Source organism: Nomascus leucogenys, chromosome 13 (assembly GCF_006542625.1).
Source record: "Nomascus leucogenys isolate Asia chromosome 13, Asia_NLE_v1, whole genome shotgun sequence".
Lineage (NCBI taxonomy): Eukaryota > Metazoa > Chordata > Mammalia > Primates > Hylobatidae > Nomascus > Nomascus leucogenys.
Genome location: NC_044393.1, coordinates 132,680 through 148,303, shown reverse-complemented (window position 1 = coordinate 148,303; position 15,624 = coordinate 132,680). Strand labels below are relative to the sequence as shown.

General features: G+C 53.2%; 1 protein-coding gene across 1 annotated transcript in view; it reads left to right on the top strand.

Annotated features, from left to right (window-relative positions):
* Positions 1-2,163: 2,163 nt before the first annotated feature.
* MYT1 (myelin transcription factor 1) overlaps positions 2,164-15,624 on the top strand; it is a 112,669-nt gene continuing 99,208 nt past the window's right edge. Inside the window, exon 1 of the mRNA XM_030825598.1 lies at positions 2,164-2,219. The gene's annotated coding sequence lies outside the window, so the exon portion shown is untranslated. The remainder of the gene's footprint in view (positions 2,220-15,624) is intronic.

The following is a 15,624-nucleotide window of genomic DNA, read 5'->3' as shown; positions in this document are numbered from 1 at the left end:
AGTAGCTGGGACTACAAGTGCCGCCACCACGCCCCGCTAATTTTTTTGTATTTTTAGTAGAGACGGGGTTTCACCGTGTTAGCCAGGATGGTCTCGATCTCCTGACCTCGTGATCCACCTGCCTCGGCCTCCCAAAGTGCTGGGATTACAGGCGTGAGCCACCGCGCCCGGCCCATTCTCTTCCCCTTCTAACCTGCCTGGCACCAACCCCGACCTCAAAGGATGGATAATGGCCTGAGCCTGTGGCAGAAGCTTCAGCTACCCCTGAGGACTAGCTGATGCTAGTGCCGCGACTGCAGTACACATGCACACACGCATATACACACCTGCTCACAGATGCCAGCACACACAGACCTTAGCACACATGTACACACAAGCACACAGATGCCAGCACACACACACCTGCCCTCCCACACACGGTCACACACTTACACTCCACTTTTGCATGAGCTTCTCCAGATCAACTCTGGATTGTGCACTGCCAGGTCGTCTCCAGGCCAGGAGCCATTGCTTGTGGGTGGTGGGGTGGGGTGGGGTTCTCTTGGGCTGATTGCTGTGAGACGAACTGGGCTGGGGAAGGCTGGGTGGCTGTGTGGGACCAGGCCCTGCTGGAGAGGGGTCGGGGGTGGGGTGGAATGTTAGAGTTAGGGGCAGTGGCCGGGTCAGGGGCAGAGCCCCACAGCCACATGCTTGCTGCCCTGCATCCTCGCGGCGTTGGCGTTGGTGCACACACACGTTTAATTCCCCGTGTTCATGGCATCCAGCCCCCACGTGTCGTGTTCACACGCCCCGTCTCATTCGCTCATGCAAGGCTAACATCGTTGTACCCGCACACGTCTGCATGCGTGACTTGATGCACTTTTGGGCCCCACTTCAGGCTTCACATGCTGGCTGCACACATTCCTGCTCACAGGATGTGCTCCCGTGGACGTGCCCTGAGTCTCTCTGATAAGGTTCAGAGCCCAGAAGGGCACCTCTCACTCGGGGGAGCCTGTTCCTGACCCTGTTCTCTGCTCGAGGAGCCTTGGGGGAGGGTCACTGGGTGAGCATCAAGGAGGAGCCAGCAGCTGCAGGGCTGGAAGGGCCACAGCCCAAGCCTTTCTGTGGCTAGTGAGCAGGGATCCTGCTGTGATGGAATCTCAGGCAGGCTGCGGCATGGGGGATGCCGAAGGTGAATCTGTGTAGCTGTGAGGACCCTGAAGAAGAGCTTTGCCGGGGGCGGGCAGCTGGGGCAGTGCTGGGAGGTGGCACCTGGCTGGCCTATGTTGTATCCTGTCTCCGAATCCCTGTTCTCTGCACAGAGCTAGACATTTTGCTGCACCAGCAAGGACTGGAGTGGAGTCACCCTCAGCTCTGGGGACCCTGCTATGGGCCAACTCCTCCCTGGACCTCCTGCTGATGGGCTGCCCTGGTTCCTGTCTCCACCCGTTTGCTCCCAGCACCTCTGCTCGTCCATGTAACCGATGTGCCCTGCCTGCCAGGCCCTGGGCTCAGTGCTGGGGGCCCAGACTGGGCTGGCACCTGGCAGGGGTTGGGGTGGTACCTCTGTCCAGGGCTTGTGGATGAGATCCTTTTGCTACTGCCCTGGCAGCAGCCAGGAGGGGGGCCCAGCCGAGGACTGCAGCTCTACCCAGTCCAGAACGTTTGACCAGGCAGGGGGATGGGCTGCACTTCCAGAGTCTGTGGTGGGGTTTTTTTGTCAGAGGAACTGAGCTAGAAAGAGATGTGAATGATGGTTCAGCTCTGAGAAGCAGATAAACCTTTATAAGTCAGAAGAGGCCTCAATTTCTCCATTTGTCCTGGCCCTGTTTGTCACATGCCCTGCAGGACACACATATCTGTCTCTCCTGCATAGCCCTCCATGGAGTCCTGGGCCAGGTTCTGGGTCCACCCTGTCCCCATCCCAGTGTGCTCAGCCCAGGGCAGTAGGGCACATCACACTAGGTCTTCAGTGGCCTCCCTCCTCCATCCCCAGGGATGTCGCAGCGATGGCAGGTGGAGGAGGATTTTACCAGCAGAGGCAGAACTGGCAGGAGCAGGTTTTTAAAGACTTGAGGTTGTCATAGCAACTGCATCCCTGCTGAGGTTCGGTGGCTGTGCAGACGTCCATGTGCTGGAGCTGGGCATGTACGAAAGCCATGTGGCGGCTCCAGGCTGCTGCTGTGGCACTGGTGTGCCTTGGCGTTGGTGAGGCGTGGCACGGCTGTGCAGTGGCGCAGGTGAGGTGAGGTGTGAGGTGGTATATGTGGCCTTGCGGGGCTCAGTTTTCCTTGCCTGTGACCTCAGCCTATATCCAGCTCCAAAGTGTGCTCTGCAGTGGGGAAGGGCAGGAGCTGGATCTGGCCCTCCCCTGTGCTGACCTAGATTCTGCCTGGCCTGCAGGTCTTGCAGCAGACGTGTCTATAATGAGTCTAGTTGTGCAGGCTCTGTGGTCACCACAGCTTTTGGTACCCAAGGGGGTAGACAGAGGTTTGAATCTAGGACTGGGCAGCTCCCTCACCTTCCACCCCCACAACTGTGGCCTCAGTCATCAACGGACGAGGCCAAGTCAGTAGCAGAAGCCGGGCCGTGCCCTCGGCTGGGTGCTATGGCCTTCGGGCTGCCACCCTGAGCTGGGGATGGAGGTGGGGGCATGGGGCTGCCGCCAACACCTCGATGGTGCTTGCAGCTGTGGTGCTAACAATTCTAACGCCACGCTGTCATCTTTTTGGCTTCTGGAATTTTCAGCCAATTTGGGCTCACCGGGGTGATGCCGCCGCTCATCTGGCCGAGCCTTCTGGGAGCCTGAGGGAGTCGGGACCCCACCCTAAGCGGGGCATGGCGTGGGCCACGTCACCATCCACCTTGTGTTTATGGGATGATTTAAAAGAACACGGCAGTCTCGGAAGAGTGGTGATGGCGTTTAGCTTAATGGCTTTTGATGCAGAAGCCAAAAGCGTGGTCTGGGCCAGACCTAGGCAGTCAGGGCTCTGGGCTTGGCAAGGGCACCGTATGAAAGGCCGGGTGGGGATCAAGGGGAGCCAGGGTTCAGGCTGGAGGGCCCCTGAGGGGAGATGAGGGTCTGCAGGGGCTGTGGCATGAGGATCTTCATGGCTGCAGTCTTGGAGGAGAGCAAAGTCCAGACAAGCCTAGGGACGGGGCAGAGGAGGTGGACAGAGGTGGACAGAGGGGTGGGAGGCCGGCCATGGCCCACTGCACAGGGGGTCTTGGGGACGCCAGCTCAGCCCCAGGCCTCAGCTTAATGGTTGCCTCTCACCCGGGTCAGGGCCCACTTCTTGTGCCCAGGGCCCTCTCTAAGCTCTTCATCATGGCCTGTCTCCGCCTCCCCCCGGACCCCAGGCCAGCTGGGCAGTGCTGTGTCTGTGCTGTGCGTCTTTTGAGCTTTGTCTCGAGCCCTGGACCCTGGGGCTCCTCCTTCCCGGGCCTCTTCCTGAAGCCTGAGGAGCCACCCTCTGCTGGGGGAGGCTGAGTGTCCCTGCCCAGTCTGGGTGAGGGGAATCACAGCCCGGCCCAGACCCCACTGCTTACATGTATGGCAAGTCATGGCCTTGCTCTCCAGAAGCCACGGCAGCCGGGTGAGGAGACTGTGAGCACAGGACTTGGTGTCCATCTTGGCTGTGCCCTCTCAGGAGCGTCAGCCTGGTGACCTTGTGACCTCTTATGTCCCCTCTGCAGGAAGGGTGACCAACAGTCTGGATTGGCCTGGGACTGTCCAGGTTTTAGCACTGAATGCCCACATCCCAGGAAATCTCTTGGTCCTGGACAAACTGTTTATCGGTAGGGTCTCCCCGGGAGGCATATGAGAAAGTGCTCCCCCCAGGAGAAGCTGTGCGGTGCATGAGGGCACCCTGATGTGTGTGGGGGGTCTGGGCAAAGCTGTGCGGGGCATGAGGGCACCCTGATGTGGGTGGCCGGCGGGGGGCAGGCCTGGGCTCAGCCAGAAGACAGCCCCAGTTCCTCCAGCATGGCTGGGCCCCATCCCACCTCACTTCCTTCCATCTCCACCTTTGCTGACTCCTGGGATCTGAGCCTCCTCGGGTCTGTCTCTGGTTCTGAATGCCTCCTATGTGCCGGGTGCCGACAGCTAAAGACACATCTGTGTTTCATTTTGTTCCCACAATGACCCAGGGGCAGTACTACTGTCATCCCATTTAGCAGATGAGAACAGGAGGCTCTGATGGAGTTTCCCTGGAGCGCGCTTGCTAACCGTAGAGCAACGGGGCACTCAGCTTCTGCATGGAGCTTCCCAGAGCCTGTGGCTTCCTCTCCAGGGCTCTGGTGGTGTTGAATGTGGGGAGCTCACACTCTCACCAGGGAGACCTCATACCTGTTGCTTATCACCTGGGAGAGTCTCCGTTCCCATCTCTGGCTGCTCAGGGGGAGGTAAGTGGGGCCCTGCTCACTCAGGACAAAGGAGGCTGAGCTGGAGCTCTAGGCCCCTCTTCCCCACCCACTGGAGTGCACCCCAAAGGCACATGGAGCCCCTGGGGTGCTGCCTGTGGTTGGGCCAGAGACTGCTCCACTGTCCAAGCTGTGCTCATGTATGTGGCCTGGGGACTGTTGCAGTGGAACCTGGGTAAAGAGCCCTGCGGACCTGTGCTCCAGACTCAGGCCAGGTAAGGATGCCATTGTGGCCTAGACAGTCTCCTGAGGGGAGCAGACCAGGGGGAGGTCAGGAGTACAGGTCTGGGACTGGCTTTTGCCTTGCTGTGTGGCCCAGGGTGAGTTACTCAACCTCTCTGAGCCTCTGTTTCCTCACTTGTCAAATGGGGATCATAATTTTCCCGTCTCAGGCTGGAGGCTTGCACATGTTGGGCCAGTGAGCAGTGCAGAGGGAGCCCCGTCTGAGGGCCCACCTGCCCGTGCTGCTCGGGACCTGGTCTGGGGTTTCGGCCTTGGGCCTGGGCAGCTCAGGTGGATGCTTGGAGGGAACACTGACCTCAAGTCAGCTGTGAATAGGACAGGAGACTGGTGAGTGGCAGCGAGCTGCAAGCCACAGGCAGGGAGAACTTCCCAGAGGTAGAGTAGAGTGAGTGTGTGTGTGTGTGTGTGTGTGCCCGCGCGCGCCCTTCTTAGCCTGGGCAAAGAACTGGGAGACCAGCAGGCCAGCGCTGGCTCTGCCATGGAGGGGAAGCACTTTGAAGCCCCACTGTTCCTGGACTAGCTCTGCTGAACCACAGAGGGGCCGCCGTTTTCCCTCGGCTGCGGTAGAGGAACAAGGTCCTTCCCTTGGCTCCTGGCTGAGCCAGGTTCTGTGCGATGCGGCCCAACCCTGACCCCCAGTGGCCAGTTCCGAGAACTGCTGCGGAGGAAAAGGGACCATTCAGTAGGGTGGGGGTGGGGGCTGGCGCGGTGTCCGGTGACCCTAACCCCCTTCCTGAATAGCCTGGGTGCCCCCCAGGGAGGCCCCGGTGCTGGAGCTTCGGGCTCGGTGACAGGACTGCCGTGGCTTGCGCGGCACTCATTTTCGAGTGGACATGGGGGCAGGCAGGCCAGTCTCTGATGATTTAAGGATGCTGTGGTTTGAATATTTGTCACCTCCAAAACTCAAGTTGGAATTTAATCCCCAATGTGGCAGTATTGAGAGGCGGGGCCTTTAAGAGGTGATTGGGTCACAAGAGCTCTGCCCTCATGAATAGATTAATTTATTTATAGATTAAGGGTTATCACAGGAATGGGGCTGGTGGCTTTATAAGAAGAGAGAGACCTGAACCAGCACACGCACAGCCCCTCACCATGCGACACCCTGCACTGCCTTGGGACTCTGGGGTTCCCACCAGCAAGAAAGCCTCACCAGATGTGGCCCATTGACCTTGGGCTTCCCAGCCCCCAGAACTGTAAGAAATACATTTTGTTTCTTTTAAATTACCCAGTTTCTGTTATAAGCAGCAGGAAACAGACTAAGACAAGCGGCAAGCCAGCCCCTGCCCACAAGGAGCTCCATTCTGGTGCTGAGAGACCCAGACACACAACGATGCTGTTTGTCTTGCTATAGAGACTTGTGGTGGCCCCAACCTCAACTTGCCAGCAATTTGTAAAAGAACCAAGTCAATTTTACATAGCAAATTAAACCCCAGGGTAAATATGTGTGCCTGGATTCCAACCGTAGGTAAAGATTCTTAATGGTGAAAACTACGACTCCCATTAAAACTCTTGTGTTCTGTTCTTGCCACTGAGTTTAAACAACAACTCTGTGCTAGTCGCATAAAGAATATTTTTGTCTGGACCATCCACGGCCACGTTCTCCACCTGGATGTGCACAGAATCCCCGGGCACTTCAGGAGCTCACTGGAGCTGGCTCCACCCCCATGCCCAGGCTCTGATGTGCTTGGTCTGGATTGGGGCCTGGGCACCAGTATTGTCCTAGTTTTGTGTTGCTATGAAGGAATATCTGAGGCTGGGAAATTTCTTTTTCTTTCTCCTAGGTGAGGAGAAGGATAGAGGCTGGGTCATTATAAAGAAAAGAGGTTTGTTTGGCTCCCGGTTCTGCAGGCTGTACAGGAAGCGCGGTGCCAGCCCCTGCTTCTGGGGAGGCCTCAGGGAGCGTGCACTCATGGCGGGAGGTGTCTCATGGTAAGAGAAGAGGCGAGAGAGAGGGGAGATGCCAGGCTTTTTTAAAACAACCAGCTCGTGTGGGAACTAATAGAGCAAGAACTCACTCATCACCATGAGGAGGGCACTAAACCATTCATTCTGGATCCTTCCCTGTGACCTGAACACCTCCCACCAGGCCCCACCTCCAACATCGGGGATCAAATTTCAACGTGAGGTTCAGGGACAAACATCCAAGCTATAGCAGGTATTTCTGAAGAAAACCCAGGTGTTTCAAACCTGGGGTGAAGCCATGGGTTAATACTGTTTTTCAGACACGGCTGGAGACCTAGGATTCCTACACCACAGAGCCTCCCTGCCAGAGTTCTCAGCTCCTGGGGAGGCTGAGGCGGGTGGATCGCTTGAGGTCAGGAGTTCGAGACCAGCCTGGCCAACATGGTGAAACCCCGTCTCTACTAAAAATACAAAAAAGTAGCCAGGCGTGGTGGCGCACACCTGTAATTCCAGCTACTCGGGAGGCTGAGGCACGAGAATCACTTGAACCTGGGAGGCGGAGGTTGCAGTGAGCAGAGATCTCACTACTGCACTCCAGCCTGGGTGACGGAGTGAGACACTGTCAAAACAAAAGAAAAAGAAGTATCATGATAAAAGAAATAACATTTTAAAAAAGACTGTGGTATTTGCCTCAAGATAGACAGATCAATAGAACAAATTAGAGAGACCAGAAATAGACCCACAAATATAAGCAAGTGATTTTCAACAAAGGTGCAAAGGCAATTCAATAAAGGCCAGTTTTGTTCTCAGTAAATGATATTTAACAGTTGGATATCCATATGCAAAAAAATGAACTTTGATCCATACCTTGCACTATATTAAAATATTAAGTCAATATGGATCATAAACCTAAATGCAAAACCTAAAATTATAAAACTTCTATAATAGGACATAGGAGAAAACCTTTGCAAACTTAGATCAGGTAAAGCATTATTAGATAGGGTATCAAAACATAATCCATCAAATAAATAAGATGTTTCATCAAAACTAAGAACTTCTGCTCTTCCAAAGACACTGCTAAGAAAATGAAAAGACAAGCCCAGGCTGTAAGAAAATTTTTGCAAATCACATATTTGATAAAGGACTTGTATCCAGAGTATATCAAGAACTCTCAAAACTCAATAACGTTAATGGAAAAAAACAGACTCTGTAAAATATTTTAAAGAGGTTTATTCTGAGTCAATATGAATGACCATGGCCTGGAGAACACAGTCTCGAGTTGCCTGAGAAAGCCTGGAGAACAGTTTCGAGTTTCCCGAGAAAGGGTGCCCCCAGCAGTCGGATTACACTTTGATTTCATCGATTTCAGAGAGGCAGGAGTTACAGGCAAAGACAGAAATCAATACATAGAAGGTAGACATTGGTTTGGCCTCAAATGACAGGATATCTTGAAGCAGGGTGTACAGGTTATACGTGGATTCAGAGATTCTTTAATTTGCAACTGGTTAAAGGAATAAAGTTTAATTAAAAATTTAGAGTCAGCAGAAAGGAACGTTTTGAGTTAAGATATAAGCTTCTTAACCCATAGGGGTACGTGACTTAACTCCTGTCTGGCACGGCCTTAGGTCCTGTTTATAATTTGATATCTTATTGTCACAAAGAGTTTGTTTTGTTAGTCTTATGAAATCTGTTTTAACATTAATGCTTGAGGTGTTTGATGAGATGTGTCCAACTTCCCTTACCATCATGTCCAGGGATTCAGTTTTTAAGGTTTTCTGGGGTTCCTTTGGCCAAGAGGGGGTCTGTTGAGTTGGTGGGGGGCTTAGAATTTCATTTTTTTTTTTTTGAAACAGAGTCTCCCTCTATTGTCCAGGATGGAGCGCAGTAGCACCATCTCAGCTCACTGCACCCTCTGCCTCCTGGGTTCAAGCGATTCTCCTGCCTCAGCCTCCCAAGTAGCTGGGATTACAGGTGTGCATCACCACGCCCAGCTAATTTTTTTGTATTTTTAGTAGAGACGGGGTTTCACTGTGTTAGCCAGGATGGTCTCGATTTCCTGACCTCATGATCACCCACCTTGGCCTCCCAAAGTGCTGGGATTACAGGCGTGAGCCACCGCGCCTGGCCACGCCTTTTTTTTTTTTGTATTTTTAGTAGCAGTGCTGGGATTACAGGCATCAGCCACCAGGCCTGGCTCAAATACTACACTGTCTTGATTACCACAGCTTTATACTCAAATGCTACACTGTCTTGATTACGACAGCTTTATACTCAAATGCTACACTGTTTTGATTACTACAGGTTTATACGCAAATGCTACACCGTCTTGATTACCACAGCTTTATACTCAAATGCTACACCGTCTTGATTACGACAGCTTTATACTCTGTTTTGAGGTCAGGTAGTGTGAGTCCCTCTAACTTTGTTTTTCAAAGTTGTTTAGGGGATTATAGGTTCTTTGCAAATTTCTATGCAAATTTTAGAATCAATTCATTAATTTCCACAAAAAAGCCTCTTGCAATTTTAATTGCATTAAATCTATAGATCAGTTTGGGTAGAATCGGTATATGGCGTTTTCTGATCCATGAACACAGCATAACTCCTATTTACATCTTTAATTTCTCTCAGCAGTTTTACAGTTTTTAATGTACGGCTTCTGTCAGTTGTATTTCTAGGTATTTCATATTTTGGATGCTATTATAAATAGCATTATTTTTAAAAACTTTCAGTTGATTATTCGTTTCTAGGATATAGAAATCCTGTAGATTTTTGTGTAATGATTTTGTATCCTGAAACTGCTGAAGTTGCTTATTAGTTGTAGTACCTTTTTTGTGGATTATACCCAACTTTCTACACAGATGATCATGTCTGTGAATTAGACAATTTTTTCTTTCTAATCTGGACACCTTTTATTTCTTTTTCTTTCTTATTGGTTTGGTTAGAGTGTCCAGTACAATGTTGAATAGAAGTGAACATCCTTGCCTCCGTCTTGCTCTGAGGAGAGACATGGGTTAAGATTTAACTTGGGTTTTTCATATCAGGCTGACGCATTCTTCCTATTCCTAGTTTGCTGAGAGTCTTTATAAGGAATGGATTTTAGATTTTGTCAAATGCATTTTCTGCGTCTATTATGATAATCATGTGTTTCCTTTTTTAGTTTGTTAATATAATGAATCACACTGATTTTGTTAAACTAACCTTGCATTCTGGAATAAACCCTGCTTGGTCATATTATAGTATTTTTTTGAATATTCATGGATTTTGATTTACTAAAATTTTGTTAATAATTTTTGCAGCTGTGTTTATGAGGGATATTGGTCTGTAATTTTTTTTCATGTGGTGCTTTTGGTATCAGAGTAATGCTGGCCTCAGTGAATGAGTTGGGAGACAGTCCCACTTCTTCAGTTTCCTCAAAGAATTCTGCGAAATTGGCATTCTTTTCTTTCTGGAGACAGAGTCTTGCTCTGTTGCCCAGGCAGGAGTGGCATGGGTCACATCAGGGCTCACTGTAGCCTCAACTTCTGGCAAAGTGATCCTCCCATCTCAGCCTTCCAAGTAGCTGGACCAGAAGTGTGAGCCACCACACCTGGCTAATTTTTAATTTTTAGTAGAGACAGGGTCTCGCCATGTTGCCCAGGCTGGTCTTGAACTCCCAACACTCCAGGGATGACGCCTTCACTCAAATCACAGCCCCTCTGGCTGTTCATTCCTGGAGGCCCTTGTGCTGCATTGGCCCCTGCTTGCTCCTGGTCCGTCTGGACACCCTCAGGCTCTTGCCTGGTGTGTCACACCTCCCTCATCTACTGTCCCTCCTGGCTCCAGGCACCTGCCCAGATGCCACTCCACCGTCTCCCCTCCTGTTTGAGATGCAGGGCATGACCACGGGTGCTGCTCTTAGAGCTTCATGCTCTGCCTGCCCCACTGGGAAGCAGCTGAGGCCTCAGTCAGCCACCTTGGGGGCCCAGATTAGTTTGAGACACTTGAGACCTGTTAAGTCCCGTCCCACAGACCCTTCGGAGCCTCCTCCATCATCACACATGTGGGAAGATACAGGCCAGTGGGGTCTGGCCAGACTGGTGATGGGGAGCATCCCAGGGGCTTGGGGACACTTGGTGGCCAAAGGTTGGAGAGGGTGGAGGATGCTCAGCCAGAGCTGGAGCAGCCCCTTCAGTGGGACAGTGGTAGAAAACTGATAGTAATGCAAACAATTCTTGTTCTAGAGCTGCAAAGGAGTTTTGCTCAGAGGAATGAAGTAGATGAGTGTTTTGTGGATATTGACCTGTTTTGTGTCTATTTCTTTTTTTTTCTTTTTTTGTTTTTTTATTATTTTTTTTTGCACACAAAACAATAAACATTTTCTAAAAATACAAACAAAAAGATGCGTATCAAACATATTAGGAAGGTTGCACATGGGAAGACGGGGAATAGAAATGGGGAGTGGGAATTAAAGAAAATAAATGAGAGAGGGACTTTGTATGGATCAATGATAATAACTCAATCCTCTATTTGACAAAGAAGAAGGAGAAGGAAGAGGAAGAAAAAGAAAGTGGGATAAAGGATCAGAAAGGGAGGAAAATAGAAAAAATTAGAGTATGACTCCAGGGTGGACCTGTTTTGTTGTCACTGGGTTGGTTGGTTGGTTTGTTGTATTTTTCATATGTTTCGCCATGTTGGCCAGGCTGGTCTCGAACTCCTAGCCCGAAGTGATCAACCCGCCCCGGCCTCCCAGAGTGCTGGGACTACAGGCATGAGCCACCACGTCCAGCCCCCACATTGCTTCTGGCCTCCGTGGTAGACCTCCTGGACGGGGCGGTCGGGCAGAGGCGCTCCCCACATCCCAGACGGGGCGGCCAGGGAGAGACGCTTCTCACTTCTTCCCAGATGGGGCGGCCGGGCAGAGGCGCTCCTCACCCCCCAGACGATGGGTGGCCGGGCAGAGGCGCTCCTCACTTCCCAGACGATGGGTGGCCGGGCAGAGGCGCTCCTCACCTCCCAGACGGGGTGGCCGGGCAGAGACGCTCCTCACTTCCCAGACGGGGCGGCCAGGCAGAGACGCTCCTCACTTCTTCCCAGATGGGGCGGCCGGGCAGAGACGCTCCTCACTTCTTCCCAGATGGGGCGGCCGGGCAGAGGCGCTCCTCACCTCCCAGACGGGGCGGCCGGGCAGAGGCGCTCCTCACTTCCCAGACGATGGGTGGCCGGGCAGAGGCGCTCCTCACTTCCCAGACGATGGGTGGCCGGGCAGAGGCGCTCCTCACTTCCCAGACGATGGGTGGCCGGGCAGAGGCGCTCCTCACTTCCCAGACGATGGGGTGGCCGGGCAGAGGCGCTCCTCACTTCCCAGACGGGGCGGCCAGGCTTTGTGTCTATTTCACACCCTGGATCGTCGATCGTGTTTTGGGTCCTCCTTGGAACTGGGCTCTAACGCTCAACAGGTTTCTTCATTCGTTATTGTTGGGGGTTGAGTTGTGTCTCCTAAAAGATGTGTTGGAGTCTCGGCCGGGCGCGGTGGCTCACACCTGTAATCGCGGCACTTTGGGAGGCTGAGGCGGGCGGATCACGAGGTCAAGAGATCGAGACCATCCTGGCCAACATGATGAAACCCCGTCTCTACTAAAAAAATACAAAAATTAGCCAGGTGCGGTGGCAGGCGCCTGTAGTCCCAGCTACTCGGGAGGCCAAGGCTGAAGAATCACTTGAACCTGGGAGGCGGAGGTTGCAGTGAGCTGTGATTGCGCCACTGCACTCAGCCTGGCGACAGAGTGAGCCTCCATCAAAAATAAAAAAAGATACGTTGGAGTCTCAACCCCAGCACCTGTGAGTGTGACCTGGTTTGGAAGTGGGGTCTTTGCAGATTTAATTAGTCCATTTGAGGCCGTGGTGGACTGGGGTGCCCTTACAAGAAGAGGGAAATTTGGACACAGAAGATGCAGAGGACAGTGCTGTGTGAAGACAGAAGTGGTGGAGGCTGGAGGGATGCATCTGTGAGCCAGGGAGCATCGAGGATTGCCAGCAACTGCCAGAAACTAGAGGAGGCAAGGAAGGGTCATCCCTGGAGTCTTCGCAGGGAATGCAGCCCTGCCAATACTGGATTCCAGACTTCCGGCCTCCAGGACTAAGAGAGAATAATTTTCTGTTGTTTAAGCCAGTCTGTGGTCCTTTATTATGGAGCCCTAAGAGACCATGCAGTATGCGTGGAAGGGGCTGCTCCAGACAGAGGAAACCACACACGCAGATGTCCCAGGAGTGGGGGGTAGGGGAAGGAGGTGCTGGGTCATGGAGAACCTTTGAACTGTTTTCCTAAAGGCAATGGGAGGCTTTTTTAAAAAGCCCTAATTCTGGAAAAGGTTAAAGCACACATTTTGAAGACAAAACTATGACCCTCATGCCAGAGGTTTTATTTAACTTGTGTTGGTTTTAACCCCTGGGCCTGAGAACGGAGAACAGGGCGAGTGTGACAGAGGCATGCCCGCTGCTGGGGAGGCCAGTGGGGCCTCTGCGCCTCCTGGCAGGGGTCACTCAGGAAGAACAAGAGGTCGTGTGGAAGACTATGCTGGATGTTAAAGGTGGAATTTTGGTGCGTTTGTCCTGGACCACTGATGCTTTCTTGTTCAGCACAAGGGCGATGGCAATGGCCACTGGCAATCCTGGACTCCAGGTGTGTGCATGTGTGTGCGTAGAGGCACTGGAGTATCCAGGAGTGTGCATGTGTGCGTAGAGCCACTGGAGTATCCAGGCATGTGCGTGTGTGCGTAGAGCCACTGGAGTATCCAGGCGTGTGCGTGTGTGCGTAGAGGCACTGGAGTATCCAGGCGTGTGCATGTGTGCGTAGAGGCACTGGAGTATCCAGGCGTGTGCATGTGTGCGTAGAGCCACTGGAGTATCCAGGCGTGTGCGTGTGTGCGTAGAGGCACTGCAGTATCCAGGCGTGTGCGTGTGTGCGTAGAGGCACTGCAGTATCCAGGCGTGTGCGTGTGTGAGTAGAGGCACAGCAGTATCCAGGCGTGTGCGTGTGTGAGTAGAGGCACTGCAGTATCCAGGCGTGTGCGTGTGTGCGTAGAGGCACTGCAGTATCCAGGCGTGTGCGTGTGTGCGTAGAGGCACTGCAGTATCCAGGCGTGTGCGTGTGTGAGTAGAGGCACTGCAGTATCCAGGCGTGTGCGTGTGTGAGTAGAGGCACTGGAGTATCCAGGCGTGTGCATGTGTGAGTAGAGGCACTGGAGTATCCAGGCGTGTGCATGTGTGAGTAGAGGCACTGGAGTATTGACACGCTAGGGGTGGACACACCCAGTGTGGATGCCCTGCAGTGTTATCCTGGGAAGCAGATGATCTGGGCCTGTCTGGTGGCCCATAGAGACCCCCTCAGTGTCCCAGGCCCCTCAGGACCTCTTCCAAGAGACCCCCCCTCAGTGTCCACCCTCATGTCCCATAGAGACCCCCTCAGTATCCCACCCCTCATGTCCCATAGAGACCCCCTCACTGTCCACCCTCATGGGCCTGCCAGAGACCCCCTCACTGTCCACCCCTCAGGACCTGCCAGAGACCCCCTCACTGTCCCACCCTCATGGCCTGCAGAGACCCCCTCACTGTCCACCCTCCTGGCCTGCAGAGACCCCCTCACTGTCCACCCTCAGGACCCATAGAGACCCCCTCACTGTCCACCCTCCTGGCCTGCAGAGACCCCCTCACTGTCCACCCTCAGGACCCATAGAGACCCCCTCATGTCCACCCTCAGGACCTGCAGAGACCCCCTCATGTCCACCCTCAGGACCCATAGAGACCCCCTCATGCCCACCCTCAGGACCCATAGAGACCCCCTCATGTCCACCCTCATGGCCTGCAGAGACCCCCTCACTGTCCACCCTCAGGACCCATAGAGACCCCCTCATGTCCACCCTCAGGACCCATAGAGACCCCCTCATGCCCACCCTCAGGACCCATAGAGACCCCCTCATGTCCACCCTCAGGACCCTCTGCATTTGCTCCTTGGGTTCCCGGAACTTGAGCTTGGGTCTCGGTCCACAGCCGCTTTGGGAAAGGCCCTCAGCTGCTTTTTGCTTCAGCAGCTGGGGAGCAGTTAACCTTCAGACCTGACCCTACCCCAAGGCAGCTCAGGGAGGGGCTGGACACTCGGTTATTTATGTATTTACTTATTTTTATTTATTTATTTTTTTGAGACGGAGTCTCGCCCTGTCGCCCAGGCTGGAGTGCAGTGGCGCGATCTCGGCTCACTGCAAGCTCCGCCTCCCGGGTTCCCGCCATTCTCCTGCCTCAGCCTCTCCGAGTAGCTGGGACTACAGGCGCCCACCACCACGCCCGGCTAATTTTTTTGTATTTTTAGTAGAGACGGGGTTTCACCGTGGTCTCGATCTCCTGACCTCGTGATCCGCCCGCCTCGGCCTCCCAAAGTGCTGGGATTACAAGCGTGAGCCACCGCGCCCGGCCCATATTTACTTATTTTTAAATCAAAGCACAGCAAACATGACCAGTGGGGGTGACCCAGTGGACCCTCACAGTGAGCCCTGGGCCACACAGAGCATGGCCCTGGAGCACCCCATGAGGTTTTAACAGGGTCTTGGGGGACCTTGGTGCTTCCTGAAGTTTCCAGACTGCGTCTGCCTCCTCGTGCACCAGAGGGTGGCAGCATCTGTTCATATTTGCCCACCTGGACCCCATCCAGGGGTTTTTACCAGGGGGACCTCATCTTTTCTGGGGAGTGGGAGAGCACCTGAGGGGTCGGCCTGGAACGGGAGGTTGCAGCCCATTGCCCGAGTCTTAAAGTGTGCCCTTCCCCACAGCACTTCAGGATCACTCTGGGGCCATCCTGGGATTAGGAATTTTAAAATGTTTTAAAAAATTATTTTCTTTTTTTGGGGGGAAATCGGTTATAAATCCAGATGATTCAAAAAGCAAAACTTTAAAAATAAATAATAGCCGGGCCCCAGGGCCATGCTCTGTGTGGCCCAGGGCTCACTGTGAGGGTCCACTGGGCCACCCCCACATGGTCATGTTTGCTGTGCTTTGATTTAAAAATAAGTAAATATGGGCCGGGCGCGGTGGCTCACGCTTGTAATCCCA